The following is a 5,300-nucleotide window of genomic DNA, read 5'->3' as shown; positions in this document are numbered from 1 at the left end:
AATAAAGTAAACAAATCCGTTAAAATTCTTTAAAATTTTATTCGTGATTTTAAACTCGTGCATGTTTGCGCGTGCACTTTTAATGCAGCAGCTGTCATTAACGATCGCGGGCGACTACGGACTGAACTTGAGAAACTGAATTTCCTGCTCTCGAGCTCACTATACAGGCCTTTTTGAATCATGATTGCAATAGATGTATCCTATTGAGAACATAAGAAAAAAAAAGATTGTTAAAAACGCAATTTGTTTTTAAATCATTACCCTAATGGCCATCAAACAAAGGGGAGCAGCGAAACGTCAGTTCCTACCATTCGCCATTCGCGGAAACGTGTTTTCTCCATACACGACCGACTAATTTTTTCTTTTCTTTTGAAAAGTGAAGGAAATCAAAATAAATTGTCTAACTAAGTTCAAATTTTAATTTTTTAACAGATTATCAGCAATTTGCTTCGAATAGAGAAACTCGTTTAAATTATTTTTTCAGCTTTCTCAAGGATTATACGCGATTTGCAAACACCTAACATACGAAAAATATATGTGAGCGCACATTAAAAGACAAACTGACTAAAGGCTGCGTAGCAAGGCATGAACCTGAACACTAGAGCCAGCTGCAGGGAAAAAAGGAAAACACGATATGATCAGAGACAATTACGCCGATTTCCTGGCGCCTAGAGCTTTCCTCACTTTCTTGCCCCGGGGCCGGACGAATCCCGGGTTTTTGGAAAAATTGATTAGATTTCGCTAGTGTCACCTTACCGGAGGTATTCGCTAGTTTACTAAAAAGTTGTCAAAGATTTGCCAGTTTTTTCCAATGCTCCAATATGAATCCAATGTAAAAGTAAATGATAAAGAGCCACGATAAAAAATTCAATTAAATGGTGTCTCATATAGAAATATAGAAGTTTCCGTTGGAAAAGTTAAACGTTGTAGTCCGGATCATGCAAAAATAAGGCAAGCGTTTTATAAGACGGAAACAAACACAGTTAGATTGTTATGCTACTTACACCCGGATATATCTGATCGCATGAACACTATACTAAAAGCCGTTTTTATAAAGCGCTGACTCTAAAGAGTATTTGCACAAACTAATTGCAGATTTTAGAGGAAGGTTGCTAAATTGAGATTCGATAAACCTCTTTTGATTTGTTAATTCTTTTAACTGTACTTTCGTTGACATTGAAAATCATTTGAAACAAACAAAACTTTTCATTTGTCCCTTAAGCTTAAATATTGCCTTAGTTTAAAAATCGATGTTTCATTTAAACCGTGTATATTTTGCACCTAGAAGATAGAGAGCCTGTTATTGACTCCTAGGTTGGGGAAATAAGCTCTTTCAAAAAAAAAAGCACGCACGCGTATTATATTTTTGGGCCTATAAAACACGATAGCGACATTTTATTTCGTTTGGTCCGGCAGTACTATAGGGGCAAAGCGATGAAATTAGTCAATCTTTCTGCTTTGATAATGCTGCCTTTGATATGCGAACAATGAAAAATAAATCCAAATATAATTTTTTCGTGACTTTGATAACTGGAAATGTTTCACGTCATGACAACATAAATAACTGTCACGTGCGTTGGCTTGGAACCCACCTGCTTCATTCAACTCTCTATTGTCAGAACGGAACTCCTCAACAAAAACTACTCTAAGTTATTCGACTAAGTCTCATCGTCAGAAATAGAGCATCACTGGTTTGAAACGCCTCTTAAAATTCTAACTACAAACCCTCAGGTATCTAACTGGAAAAGGCCGACTCTATTGTGCAAAGTTTCTCAATTCACGCGAACCAACAGTAACATATATTAACATTAGATAAAATAACAAACATATACTTCTTCAAATCTAAATCATCGCTTCAGAAGTGCAAGAGCACGAAGACGGCGTAAAAATTTACACTTCAGCAGCAGCCGTTTTATTAATTGTGCTCAGTGGATTAATGGCGAGTCAGGAAATTTCAGAAAAGACCATTCTCATCGTTGGAGTGGTTTTCGGAGTGTTGGCTTTGTGTGTTCTTACTTTAATACTCTGCTGTCTTTACTGGCGACGCCAGCTGGAAAAAGATAGAGCGAGAGGAAACTCAAAACTGGGTTATAGCAGTGAATTTGACAAAAACGTGTCGGCTGGAGCTACCTCGCAGCTTGATGTTTTTTAGCTGTCTGTTGGCCGGGTTTGATGCATTTGCAACAAATTTCTTTAAATGTCTTTGCCGCTGGAAACGATACCAGATCAGTCGCAAACGAGTCAACTATAATATTGATGATTAGTACTGCTAAATTTCGTTTATTTGAAATTTTATTGCTTGATTTTTTTTTTTTTTTTTAGAAAGTTTTTTTCAAGTGGATGGCATAATACCTGAATTTATCCGCCGCACTTTCCAGCAGTAGATTATACAAGATCAAACGCGTTTTTCATTTTTTAATTATAAATGAAACACAACGAAAACGAAGTATGATGTCTGTAAAACCCTCCAAATTAGCATCTTTTGTCAGCGATCTTAAATAATTCGTGCTAGAAATACTTAAACGCTAATTTACTAATCTCAATTTGTGGCAAGATGCTTGGAGGTGTCGTGAAAATTAGGATAAAATATGCAAGAAACTCAACGATTAGTTTTGTATTCATTTCGTGTTTTGAAACGCTCGGTTTTTTTCTAGTGGGAAATTATATGTAAGGTTCGCAGATGAGTACATAAAAGATGATTTTAATCTTCTCTCTCTTCAGTAGATCATAATTTATATAATGAACTTTTGGTGGGCAGCTGGCTCTTCAGTTTCTCACAGTAGGTTGAGCTGGCAACAACAAACTCTTCGAAACTTGCCACTTCGATAAAATATTCAATCTGTCAAATCTTGAAGAGGAAAAGACCAGTGTTTAAAAGCAATTTACGAAATTTTTATGTGTTTGTTTACGAAGTCGCGATCATCACGTAAATGAAGTATTTTAATGCCACATTTCCAAGCATTTTTCGTAATTAGTTCGCTGTAAAAGTCGGAGATCCCTTTTGCAAATCAGGACAGTTAACCGCGGAGCACGGAAATTAAACCAAAGCAACAGAAGAGAAAATAAATAATTTGAAAAGTATAAAAGACGAGCACAGAATTTTAATTCTTTCTTTTTAAACTCAAAGTATACACACAAACCAACTTGACAACTTTGTCACAGAATTGTGAATTGTCACAGAATACGCTGAACTCTAAAAGAAAAGTTGAAATGAAATAATTATCATTATGACAGTCTATGAAAATAAAACGTTGAAATGAAAAAGGTGTTCAATAACAAAAGCAGAGCATTTCCGCCGGAAAAAAAAAACGTCTTTCAGTGCAAATTAAACTACGACTCTTTCCACCCCTTTTGTCAACATTGACTTGTGAATACATTAAACAGGTCACTTAAATTCTAATTTTTTTTTTTTTTTTAAGTTTCCTTGTCTTTTTCTTTTCGCTTTATATTCAGGCCACTGATGAGGTTTGCACCTGGCAGGACGTGGCCAACGAACACTGTTGGTATGTTTTTTACCATTTCAATTATTTTTAGGTATGGCAAAGACAACATGAAAAATCATAAACACCACCGAGCAAGAGGAAAATTTATAATCTTCTTGATGTTGTTGCTTTAATGGGAAGAATTAACGCCCACAAATTACAGGAAGACCGCAATGGAAGTAAATTCGACCGAATATTTACCGTCTTTTATTATATGGCTGTGTCTCACAAGGACTGGGAACTACCGAGGTCGCGAATTTGATTGGCTGAAATCAATATTGAAAGCGGTCTGGATTTTCCCATCTAGACCGGCATCTAGACCGGTCTAGAAAAAAAAGTTACAAAGAATGTAAAAATTGGCATATAAGACACAGCCATATAATAAACATCTTATTAACCGAGCTAGGTCGGTCTGTATGGGAGAATCTTGACCTCGGTCGCTGGTACAGACCGAACGCAGTGAGGTCTGTACTGGTGACCTCGGTCAAGATTCTCTCATACAGACCGACCTAGCTCGGTTAATAAGAACTAAATATTAATTTGGAAAAAAAATTTTGTACCAAATGTAAAGGACCCTTAAAAAACAATCAGAAAAGACCAAGATGCGATCTGATCATAATCCATTTATTGTAAAGAACTTAGATACAATGAAAAATATATGAAGTTCATATATTGAACTGCGGTATTAGATACGTATGATGCATGATCCTCGCAGTAGATAGCGCTTTTTAAGCAATAGCGAAAATCAGACCTGAAAAAAATCAGGCCTGTACGGGACTCGAACCACTGGCCTCTGCGATACTAGTGCAGCGCTCTATCAATTGAGCTAACAAGCCAACTGGGAGCAGGCCGTTAAGTGAAAGTGATAAATCAGATACAATGAAAAATATATGAAGTTCATATATTGAACTGCGGTATTAGATACGTATGATGCACGATCCTCGCAGTAGATAGCGCTATTTAAGCAATAGCGAAAATCAGACCTGAAAAAAATCAGGCCTGTACGGGACTCGAACCACTGAGAGCTGATAGAGCGCTGCACTAGTATCGCAGAGGTCAGTGGTTCGAGTCCCGTACAGGCCTGATTTTTTTCAGGTCTGATTTTCGCAATTGCTTAAATAGCGCTATCTACTGCGAGGATCGTGCATCATACGTGTAAAGAACATAGTTAAAGACATCATTGAAAGTAAAGAGGATCGTGATAAAGGCCGTTACTAATTCATCTTGGCCCCAAAATCACATTAAATCCTTTAGATGCCGGCAGCTGATTCGAGTTCTTCGTAATCGTTCCGCTCTCCACATGCAGGATATTTGGCAAATATAAAAAACGACGCAACGACTTCGTTTTGATGCTGCCGACAAACAAACTCGAGGTCGGACAAAAAAAAAAGTAAACAGTCGTCAGTTGGTTACGATCGCCCTTGAAAACTGACCGCTTCTCGGAACAGATCATTCCTGACGATAAATATGCGACAATACTTTTTGCATAAATGAAGGCTACTGTGTCAGTTATTCATTAAATGCTTTTTGCTAAGCGTGGGGAGAGGCATCTACGAAGAGCTTGCCGTCAAAACGTTGACTGCCTGGGTCACAATTATTCCGCCGAGTCAGTCGAACGTTCTTTCCGTCTTGAATGGATCATCAAAGGATAGGAGACTCATCATATCGAACCCAAGATGCAGTCCTTACCAGAAATTGCCCAGAACTATATAGGTTACCTGACGCGACTACATCAGTCATGTGCGCACAGAAATATTTGACGATTAAAATGGATTATGTAAAATAAATTACAAGAAGTAAGCTGACCATTAGAAAAAG

General features: G+C 37.2%; 1 long non-coding RNA gene across 1 annotated transcript; it reads left to right on the top strand.

Moving 5' to 3' along the window:
- Positions 1-1,592: 1,592 nt before the first annotated feature.
- Positions 1,593-5,215, top strand: LOC148729675 (uncharacterized). Its single transcript, XR_016002585.1, has 3 exons — positions 1,593-1,731; positions 3,454-3,503; positions 4,737-5,215. It is a non-coding gene; the product is annotated as an uncharacterized LOC148729675 (long non-coding RNA).
- The last annotated feature ends 85 nt before the right edge of the window (positions 5,216-5,300 follow it).

This window comes from Stylophora pistillata, chromosome 6, assembly GCF_964205215.1.
Source record: "Stylophora pistillata chromosome 6, jaStyPist1.2, whole genome shotgun sequence".
Taxonomy (NCBI): domain Eukaryota; kingdom Metazoa; phylum Cnidaria; class Anthozoa; order Scleractinia; family Pocilloporidae; genus Stylophora; species Stylophora pistillata.
This window is presented reverse-complemented; position numbering and strand designations above follow the sequence as displayed.